Here is an 11,983-nt window from a genome sequence, read left to right as displayed (position 1 = left end):
GGTAACACTACAAGAGCCAGTCCTGACAAAACTCTACCATCTGGTGAGCAAGATGTACAAGACAGGCGAAATACCCTCAGACTTCAAGAGGAATATAATAATTCCAATCCCAAAGAAAGCAGGTGTTGACAGATGTGAAAATTACCGAACTATCAGTTTAATAAGCCACAGCTGCAAAATACTAACGCGAATTATTTACAGACGAATGGAAAAACTGGTAGAAGCCGACCTAGGGCAAGATCAGTTTGGATTCTGTAGAAATGTTGGAACATGTGAGGCAATACCGACCCTACGACTTATCTTAGAAGAAAGATTAAGGAAAGGCAAAACCTACGTTTCTAGCATTTGTAGACTTAGAGAAAGCTTTTGACAATGTTGACTGGAATACTCTCTTTCAAATTCTAAAGATGGCAGGGGTAAAATACAGGGAGCGATAGGTTATTTACAATTTATACAGAAACCAGATGGCAGTTATAAGAATCGAGGGGCATGAAAAGGAAGCAGTGGTTGGGAAGGGAGTGAGACAAGGTTGAAGCCTCTCCCCGATGTTATTCAATCTGTATATTGAGCAAGCAGTAAAGGAAACAAAAGAAAAATTTGGAGTAGGTATAAAAATCCACAGAGAAGAAATAAATACTTTGATGTTCGCCGATGACATTGTAATTCTGTAAGAGACAGCAAAGGACTTAGAAGAGCAGTTGAATGGAATGGACAGTGTCTTGAAAGGGGGATACAAGATGAACATCAACAAGGATAATGGAATGTAGTCGAATTAAATCGGGTGACGCTGAGGGAATTAGATTAGGAAATAAGACACTTAAACTAGTAAAAGAGTTTTGCTATTTGGTGAGAAAAATAACTGATGATGGTCGAAGTAGAGAGGATATAAAATGTAGACTGGCAATGGCAAGGAAAGCGTTTCTGAAGAAGAGAAATTTGTTAACATCGAGTATAGATTTAAGTGTCAGGATGTCGTTTCTGAAAGTATTTGTATGGAGTGTAGCCATGTATGGAAGTGAAACACGGACAATAAATAGTTTGGACAAGAAGAGAATAGAAGCTTTCGAAATGTGGTGCTACAGAAGAATGTTGAAGATTAAGTGGGTAGATCACGTAACTAATGAGGAGGTATTGAATAGAATTGGGGAGAAGAGGAGCTTGTGGCACAACTTGACTAGAAGAAGGGATCGGTTGGTAAATCGTAGAGGGAGACCAAGAGATGAATACACTAAGCAGATTCAGAAGGATGTAGGTTGCAGTAGGTACTGGGAGATGAAGCAGCTTGCACAGGATAGATTAGCAAGGAGAGCTGCATCAAACCAGTCTCAGGACTGAAGACCACGACAACAACAACAACATCTTTTTTAAAAAATACTAATTCCCATCGAATGCTTACTCTGAAATTTTCTAGCTCATCTGGGATGTCAACAGTGGATCTATCAGTTATAACATCATATGTATTAATATGTATGGAACGAAAGCTTCAAAAACAGTGAAATCGAGAATGCGATGGGTGCGCTTTTGTTACACAGCCTAAGTGCAGGGCACGTGATGTCCTTAGCCAATCAGAACACAGAACAGACTACATTACACGGTGTGTAATCAGCCAATCACATATTCAAGCTGCGAACACCCACACGAGACCAAATTTTAAGCATGAAGCTTGAACAGACATTGGAAAGTAATGTAGAATGTACGCAGTAGCAAACCAAGTGATGCTGTAACAAATTTAGTTTTGAGGAAATTGGATATATACGTTTCGCCGAAAGGCACGGAGTTTTTGTTGCCAGTCATGCTTGCAACATTCTTCAAAAGAATTATTGCATCACAGTTCCGCCGGACAGGTAAAGTTTACCTGCTTCAGCAAAAAAGTAATTTACAGTAAAACTTAGTTAACACGAATCCGAAGGGACCGAAAAATCAGGAGTTCGTGTTAGAAAAATCGTGTTAAGTGAAAAACACAGATTTTAATACGTATACATGTACAGCAGTACACTAATGTGTAATACACTACTCTATGAATCACTTTATTGTAGACTTATAACACTATAAAGTGATTGTAAAATTACAAGTACTCACAAATTATGTACATTACTTTCTTGGAAAAAATTCGGTCATGGTTCGCTGACGTTCATGGGAACGATAATATTTTGTAATTTCACAACCAATTGTAACGATAGCGTCCGCAAACCCAGAAGTGACGTCGGATGTTAAAGCGAACCGTTATAAACAGTCCAAGGCTGTAAACGTCTCCTGACGGGTAGGTGGAATGGTATCTGTATTCTCTTCCTCTTCACTTTCTTCTGATGGCCCTTCTTGCACCTCGTTCACAGCTTTTGGCACATCCGATTCCACAGAAGCACATACGGCAACATCGCCGTCTACACTAATGAATTCTTCGAAACTAATCCCAGGGTTCGCAACGTCCTGCAGAACTGTCCGTTCATCAGGTGAAGTGGCATCTTCTAACTCGTGGACATCTTCAGAGTTACTACGTCTCCGAGCTCTGTTAAAGCATTTCCCTGTATGATGTGGCGATACTGAGTTCCAGGCTGCTGCGATGGGATTTTATTGCGTCAAGCAGATTCCAATTTGGGGTTGCACTATTGTTTTCAGCAGCACGAATTGCAGCTCTTACAAGTCGCTTGCGATAAGCTCTCTCTCATAAAGAGAGTATGCCTTGGTCCAAAGGCTGAAGGCGGCTTGTGGCGTTGGGTGGGAAAGACTGAAACTTTATGTTGAATAGGTTGAGATCATGAACGTTGTGGGCAGTACATCTGTCCAATGTACGAAGAACATGTCTATTTTGAGCAACCATTCGACTTTTGAAACGAAGAAGCCACTTGCGAAATGATGTGCCATCGATCCAAGCTATCTTGTGGTGAGAGTGGATGCAAGGTAAAGTGTCCATATTTATGTTTTTTAAAAAAACGTGGTTTCTCGGATTTACCGATAATCGAAGGACGAAACTTCGCCCTGCCTTCAGCATTACAGCAAAGTGCCACAGTCACACGCTGTTTGCTTCGTACTCCACTGTCACACTTATCACATTTTATCCCCAGGCTGTAATTTGGAAAAAGATTGTAGAAAAATCCAGTTTCATCCATGTTAAACAAATCACACGAGGCATACTTTTCCCTCAATCGGTTGAGTTAATGCAACCAGCTGTTCGCACTTTCTTCATCAAATTTATCTGCTTCACCACAAATGTGTACAGATGAAATTGAATGTCTTTTTTGGAATCGATACAACCAACCAGCAGAACAACGAAAGTCTTCGGTGCCCATATCTTTAGCAATATCATTTGCTTTTGACTGAATCACAGAGCCAGTTAAAGGTATGTTAGATGCAGTGGCGTAGCATGAGGGGGGACTTTGAGACTTAGTTCATATGGTTCAAATGGCTCTGAGCACTATGGGACTCAACATCTTAGGTCATAAGTCCCCTAGAACTTAGAACTACTTAAACGTAACTAACCTAAGGACATCACACACACACCCATGCCCGAGGCAGGATTCGAACCTGCGACCGCAGCAGTCCCGCGGTTCCGGACTGCAGCGCCAGAACCGCTACAACACCACGGCCGGCTTGAGACTTAGTGCTTAAAAAAGATGCAACAGTAATTCATAACAAAAATATAAACAACTTTCTACTAAGAGCACTAAATGTGCGAAGACATGTTTTGTAGCCCGCGCCGCCGCACCCTGAGTATTGGTGTATCTGCCTGCTTGAGACTCGAATGTAGACTTGGCCACTGTTTCTATACAGTGTATCGGTACGTGGAACTGTTTCAGTGTTTCGGAATGGTTGTGGTTCACTGTTTCGAAACAGTGGTGTTTCATTCTGCCCCTGTCTCGGACCAGATTCGATCTCGAGCCAGACACAGAAACTGTATCGTTGTTTCAAAATAAGGCTGTTTCAGTCCACCTGTGCCTGGAACGGACTAATTGTATCGAAACAGTGATGTTTCATTCCACTCTGTGTCGGACGAGATTCGGACTCGGCACAGGTACTGAAACACAACATACTACTTCATGAAACTCTTTCAAGAGTGTCGAAATCTTTTTGACAAGCAATAGCATGAAGCTTAAGATATCCGAAAATAAAGCTTCGTTTCTAGCTGACTGTCCTGTTTCGAAATGGCGTAACATCTGCTTTATAAACACTAAACAAACAATAAAACAACGCATACTATTCACATTCTAAATAATAAATATGTGAAAATCATTCAGTTAAATTACACTTTTTTTATAACATACGCTTCTCTGTTCATGTACAGTAATCATATTAAGAAACGCAAGTAAGCCTACAACATTTTGAATAAAAAAGGCGTAGAGAGACAGTTATTAGACATATACATAAATTTGATGTAGGTATAATTGCAAGCAATCTGTTTGACATATCACTGATAGTGTAATGGTGTACGGGAAGGGCTGGGAAGCATGGTGAATTTATAGTAATGGTTCGAAACACCTTGAAAGACAAAAAAATTTCTGTTATATTTTGTTATTTATTCGAATTATTTGGCGTTATTTGTGAGTCTATAGTCACTGTGCCTATTATCCACAATGATTCCCTTTGTGTAGATGGAAATTAGCAGGATGGGTATATTACCCATACTAACGGAATGTGTGTTTCTGCAGTTTGCTCCCACCTGCAGTTCCGTTCATGGTGGTTCTTCTGTCTTCAGCTATGGCTGTCCTCAGCCAATCGAAAAGTATGAAAGTCACGCGACACGAAAGCAGCGCATTTGCTGCAGGAAACACGAAACTGCCAAGACGCCTAAGTGATAGTTTCATACTTTCTGCGGCATGATTAGCGCTCTCGCACCTCATTTGTGTTTATATGGACATACTTATACAGTAGACATTCAAGGTGATAAAATGTGTAGGTTTATTAGAATACAAAACACAAACTGTTTCACTGTTTCGAAACAACGTATCGGAACATTACATTGTAGTGTTTCATTTGTTTCGAAACAATTACGTGTTTCAGTTTGCCCATCTCTACTCGAATGCTCTCAGTCCCTGCAACGATCTGTCTGCGCAAATGTCTGCGCACATCACATCTGCGCAGACAGATCGTTGCGTGTGGACAGAAGATTTGCACCAACCTGAGGTGTGTGCAAACCTGCAAGTTGGAGTTGGAGGTTTGAGCGAAACCTCTCAAATCTGTGGGTTCAAAGCACATCTGCGCAGACAAGTTGGAGCGTGTGGACAGGAGATCGCCGCAAATCTGGCGCGAAACAGCTGTTTGCTCAGTCTAGTGTTTGTATTTGTGCGCACAGGGCCTTAAAATGGCTGATACTCGTCAGTGTTCTCGAGAGTTTGTAAGTGAATTCATTGAAATATGTAGAAACCACCCATGTTTGTGAAAGATTAAAAGTAAAGAATATAGTGACCGAGACAAAAAGACACCAGCATACAATGCTCTAATTGAAAAATTGTGGGCAGTTGACGCCTCGTCAAACAGAGAAACAATAATAAAAAATATAAATTCGTTGCGAACTGGCGAAATTGTTTGCGGATGGATGTCGAAACTTATAATTATCTCTTAAAGCTTGAAACCCCTAATATTATGAGAAAAAATACTTGTCTGAGAAGGGCAATTTCTCCTCTTGAACGGCTGGCGGTAACATTAAGATTCCTAGCAACAGGAAGGATCTACAAGGATTTGGAATTTTCAACTGCAATATCGAAACAAGCGTTGAGTGAAATAATACCCAACACATGTGAAGCTATTTACGCTGTCCTGAAGGATGAGTTCATGAAGGCAAGTCAAGTAAATTAAGTCTGTCAGCGAACTGTTTACTGAAAAGAGTTATCCAAAGTTCAGAAATCTAGAAGATCTGGTATAGGAGTAGATCAAGTATACCAGCCAATGTTATGGTATTTTGATCTGATTGGCTTTCTTAGGGATCAAGAAACACCAAGACCAAGCAGGAGCACAATTAAAGATGAAATTGGAGTGTCAATGTGCGAGGAAATGGAACACGAGGTAATGTAAAACACAACAGGTTCGCCCTGCAACTCTCGAAGTAATTTACGTGAGAAAACTGCTTTCGCTTTAGCAGCCACTATCTACACCATTTTGACCGCTTTCTCTGTTTCCTGCGGTTGGTCTGAATGTTTTTTGCAACACAAGTTGCCAACACAGACCACAACAGAACTTCCTCTATTTCTATATTTCAAAATAACTGAATTAAATTTTTGACGTTTACGGGGAGCGTAGTCGCTAGCCACTGATAGTTCTTTTCTACACCGATAGATGGCGGGCGAGTAGTAGATTGGGGTTTGTGTCGTGTGAACACACTACATTTGCAGCGATCATTTGCATGTACTGACATCTGCGCCGATGTCTGCGCAGACAGATCGTTGCGTGTGGACCGGGCTTTAGTGTCATTCTCGGCTCCCCCTCCCCTCCCCCCTTCCCCTCCCACGAAGGCCGGTGCGCTGCACTTGCTAGTAGAGATGGGCAAACTGAAACACATAACTGTTTCGAAACAAATGAAACAATACATACATTCGAGGGTTGGATTCCATCTCTTCTTCATCGAAGAGTTTCACTGCCTGGGCTACTCTCAGGGTGCACCTTCGACGTGGAAGATTCCCGCCGTTTCCTTGCCGTGTCGTCTGCTTGCCGTCCATACTGCTCGCCGTCCGGCCTTCCTCGCCGCCGCCTGCCGGTGCTCGCCGCCGCCGCCGTTTGGTCGCCGCCTTCCGGTCCTCGCCGCCGCCGCCGCCGCCGCCGCCGCCGTCGCCGCCTGCCGGGGCTCGCCGCCGCCGCCGCCGCCGCCTGCCGGTCGCCGCCGTCGCCATCTGCGCCGCCGTTTGGTCGTCGCCTTCCGGTCCTCGCCGCCGCCGCCGCCGCCGTCGCCGCCTGCCAGGGGTCGCCGCCGTCGCCTTCCGCCTACCGGTGCTCGCCGCCGCCGCCGCCGCCGCCTGCCGGTCGCCGCCATCGCCGTCTGGTCGCCGCCGCCGCCCTTCTCTCGCGCCGCCGCCATGTCCCAACCCACCACCACCATCACTATCATTTTCACCTCTCCCTCCGCTGCTCCAACCACCATCACATGGAGCTCCTCCTCCACCCCACTTCCCGTCCTTCCTTCTCTCCCTGTCTACCCCACCCCTGCACCACTTTCGGCTGTAACCACCCCCAACTCCTCCTCCCCTATCACTGTCGCCCCATCGACAGCTACTGACTTTCCGCCGCTCCCCGCACCGCCACCGACAGGCTCCAAGCCAGCACGGATCTCTGCTCGACGTTCCACAGTCTCAGTGACAGCCACGCCCCCTCCGTCTGCGTCATCCGCTGCTCAGGGTGGTCATGCCCCCCGTCATATCCCCCTGCAACCCGTACGCCTGCCCCCTCTCCACCCGGTCGTGCCCACGAAAGCTTCAAAGCGCCCGAATGTTGACCCTTCCCCCGCAGTCTCCTCCAAAAAAAACCCCCAACCCCCGTGACCCACCCACCCCCATGGACGCGGCTCCGACCCCCGCCCCCGCCCTGCCTGCCACCCACACCTTTGTCCTCTCCCATCCTGACCCTCAATTCCTTGATGCCCGCTCCCTCACCCTCGCCATCTGGAAATACTACCCCAATGCTCCCATCTCCCAACTGATTCCTCGCAAGGACTCGCTCCTCATCAAATCCCCCAGTGCTTCCCTCCACACCGATCTCCTCTCCCGCATCCCCCGTATCCAATTTGGCCAACGTGCAACCCTCACCCCCTACCACACCCCGTCCTCTCCCCGTCAGCCTCAACCTCCCCGGCGTCCGCCAACCTTCACCGCTGTGATCACGAAGCTTAGCCCCGTGATCACGGAGGCTGAGGTGTTGGCGGAACTCAACTCCCGGCCCGACATTGAAATCCGCTCGGCCCGTCGCATCTTCAATGATGCCGGGCCGACTTTTCTCATGTGGATATTCACCGAATCCTCCTCCTCCATTGACCGCCTCCTCACCGAGGGAGCCCTCATCTACAATCAGCGCCATAAGGTGGACCCCTCCCGTTCCCCCGTCCAATCCTACCGCTGCCAACGCTGTCTCACCTACAACGACCACATTACTTCTGCCTGCAGGAACCCCCCTACTTGTCCCCACTGCAAAGCTTCCCACTTCCTCAAGCATTGACCCAACCTCACCTCTCCCCCCTCCTGCAACACTTGCAACGAACCACATCCTACCTACTCCTTGAAGTGTAAAGCGAAACCTCCACCAGTAACCCCTGAGCTCACCGTGCCTGTCCGTCCTGTTGATGACCCCATCCACCCCAAAAACTCGCTCCGCCCTCCCCCTACTGCTGAGGACATCATCCGTTTCACCACCATTGTGCTCCAAAACATCCACCCCTTCCAGCGCTCACACACTCTTTCCCAAATCGCCCTCGCTGCCCGTTCCATATTCCATCTTACCACCTATGCCACATACTCCCACAACCAGGCCCACTTCACCTTCACCCCCCTCACCACCCTTGTCTAACTCTCCACTCCCATGGTACAACAACCGTATCGTATCCTGTACCACAACATTCGCTCCCTGCCCACCCACAAACTCCTCTTCCTTCACACCCTACGTCAGCACCGCGTGGATGCCTTCGTCCTAAATGAAACCTTCCTTCAACCCCGTATCTCCGTCTCCACGGCTCCTAACACTCTACACCGCACCGATAACCCGTACCCTCTCGCGCGTGGCGGAGTTGCTATAGGCCACCTCAAGCACCTCCCTGTCCGGCCCCAACCTCTCCTTAACAATCCTGCCGAGCATCTCACCCTCAGCCTCTTCTTCCCCACCCTTACCATCACCTGTGCCACCACTTATGTCCGCCCTCGCACCCCCATCCCGTACGATTTCCTGGCCCACATTGACCGCACCTTCTCCACCTACGTGATTGCTGCCGACCTCAATATCCACAGCCGTGATCCTGCCGACCTCCGGCGGTGGCATCAGTTTCTCACCACTCTCCAGGGAGACCTGGTTCCCCTGCCTCAGCACACCCAGCCCGAATCCAACACCACTCCTGATGTGGTCCTTGCCTCTCCAAACCTCCTTGGGCGCATCACCGCGGATGTCCTTGACCTCATTGGCAGTGACCATGCTCCTGTCCTCCTCACTATCTCTAACGGCCGCCATCCCCGCCACACTCCTCGCCCTGCCGTCCCTCCTAAACTTGTCCATGATTACTCCCGTGCCAACTGGGATGCCTACCGGGATTCCATTCACACCCAGGTTGATGGCCACGACCTTACCCTCCAGTCTCCTGATGACATCGCTCGCGCTGCTGCCTTCCTGCACCAGACATTGTCTGAACCGTCACCACCCATATCCCCACCAAAGCCATCCACCCTCACTGCCCCGCCCTGCCTCCACAGGTCGTCCTTCTCCTTCGAGAGTCCCGCCGCCTCTACCGCTCTTTTCTCCACACTCGTGACCGGGATACACTTACCCGCCACCGGCAATTACAGCGACACATCCGCAACCAGCTTGTTCGAAGAAACGCCGAGCCTGCCGCCAGACATGTACACAACTCAACACCATGCTCCCCATCAACTCTTCCAAGTATTGGTCTGCTTTCCACCGCCTTACTGGGAACCGCCCCACCCCCCAGTACCCTCTCCTCCTTAATGACCGTCCCTTTCCTGACAACCTCAGTAAGGCCAACCACTTTGCCTCCCACCTCTCTGATGTTTTTTCCCTCCCAGATGATCCCCACTTTGATTATTCCCTCTTCCCTGATGTCATGGACCGTAGGAATACCTCTGTTCCTCCCCTTGCTCCTAGCTTCCAGTACTTGGGCCACACCCCACCTTCTGCACTTAACACTCCCATCACTACACAGGACATCAGCCTCACACTCCACACTAAACGCAACACTGCTCCCGGCCACGACTGCGTTACCTACCGCCACCTCAAACACTGCCCTCCCTCCTTCCTTTCCCTCCTTGCCACCCTCTACAATGTCATCCTTGCCACTGGCTTCTATCCCGACCGGTGGAAAACCTCCCGTATCCTGATGTTCTCCAAACCCAATAAGCCTCCATCTGATGCCTCTTCCTATCGTCCTATCTGTCTCACATCGGTGTTCAGCAAGCTCTTGGAATCCATCCTTTCCCGGCGCATCCATCTCCACCTCCACCAAAACCACCTCCTCCCAAACACCCAATGTGGCTTTCGACCTTCCTTCTCTGCTGATGACCAACTCCTCCGCCTCACTCATCTACTCTCCCTCCAGCTTAACTCCCATCGCTCCGCCATTTTTGTCTCACTTGACCTCGAAAAGGCCTACGACCGTGTCTGGCATCCCGGTCTCCTGTTTAAACTCCAAACCTACGCCCTTCCTATCAACTACATCCATCTGGTGGCCTCCTTCCTCTCCCACCGCCCCTCCTATGTTACCATCCATCATGCCACTTTCCACACCTTCTACCCCTCTGCCGGTGTGCCCCAGGGCTCTGACCTCTCCCCTCTCCTCTACCTCCTGTACACGGCAGATATGCCCCAACCCCCCCCCCCCCTCCAGTACACCTCTTGCAATATGCTGATGACACCGCATTCCTCGCCCTCGCTCCTACCCTCCAACAGTCCCAACGCCTTCTCCAGAATCACCTTGACCTTTTTGCTGCATGGTGTAACCAATGGCTCCTGAAACACAATCCTTCCAAGACCCAGGCAATCATCGTAGGTCGTACCACTCGCTCCTTCCGGCTCATGGATTTCTCCCTTACTGTCTGCGCACATCCTGTCCGCCTCACCCCCACCCTCACCTACCTTGGCCTCACCTTTGACCATCACCTCACCTGGATACCTCATCTCCGCTCCATCCAATCCAAAGCCCACAACCGCCTCCGACTCCTCAAACTCCTCTCTGGCCGGACATGGGGGTTGCACCCCTCTACCATCCTCCACACCTACAAATCCTTCATCCGTCCCATCCTCTGTTATGCCAGTCCTGCCTGGATGTCTGCCCCCCCAAATTCTATCAGTCCCTCCAGATCCTTGAGCGTCATGCACTCCGCCTCGCCTTCCGTATCCGCCTCCCGTCCCCCACGCGGATCCTCTATGATCTCATTCCTTTCCCCCATCTGCTCCTATTCCTCGAACATATCCGCATCCTCTACACCTCCCGCCATCTCGAACCCCCTCACCCCCTGGTTGCTCCTCTCCTCTCCCATCCCCGCCCCCTGCCACGTCTTCACCGTTGTGTCCCCCCTACCCTCCATCTCTCCACCCTCCATCTCCTTTCCCAAGGTGGCTTCCGTCACCTGCCCCTCCCGGATGATGCCCTCTCTCCCTCCATTTATCCTTCCTTTCAACTCTGATCCTCAATCCCCCTCCTTTCCTCTGTCCTTTCCCTGGGCTCCCTCTTCCCCCTCCCCTTCCGTCCTGTTTTCTCCCCACTAACCCTCTCCCTACCTCCCTTCTCCCCCCCAGTCCTTTTGTATTCCCCTCCTCTGCCTACCCCACTCCCTGTCGCGTCTGCCCCCCCCACCCCTCTTATTGGTCCTCATCCTCCTTCAGCTCCTTTCCCAGCTCCCCCCTTCGCTTTTAATCTCCTTTCCCCCTTTTTTGTTTTCCCATCTTCTGTCCAGTTTCCTCCCACCTGCTCTCGACTGTGGTGTCACATTTGCCAACTTTTTAGTGCAGTGTTCCAGTGACTATTCAGTGTTGTTTGTCTTTCTCGTGTTGCGAACAGAAACCATGCTGTCGCTGGGTGTGAATTTTATGTCCTTTGCGAACAGAATCCAGACTGTCGCCGTGTTTTTTAATTGTCTATTGTTTTCCCTGTCTGCTTCGTATGTATTTTTCTTAGCATCATCATCCCTCTGTTGTTGTTTTAAGTTCCACGATTTCTTTTCGCCTTGTTACTCTCTAAGTCTCCGATTTTATCGCCTGTTTTTTACTATTTGTCCTCTTGATCTTTGTCACAAAATCTGTCGGCTGAAGAGCGGCATACTAAGCTGCTGCCAGCCCGCCACCATCGGGG

This window comes from Schistocerca piceifrons, chromosome 11, assembly GCF_021461385.2.
Source record: "Schistocerca piceifrons isolate TAMUIC-IGC-003096 chromosome 11, iqSchPice1.1, whole genome shotgun sequence".
Taxonomy (NCBI): domain Eukaryota; kingdom Metazoa; phylum Arthropoda; class Insecta; order Orthoptera; family Acrididae; genus Schistocerca; species Schistocerca piceifrons.
Note: the sequence above shows the minus strand (reverse complement) of the source record.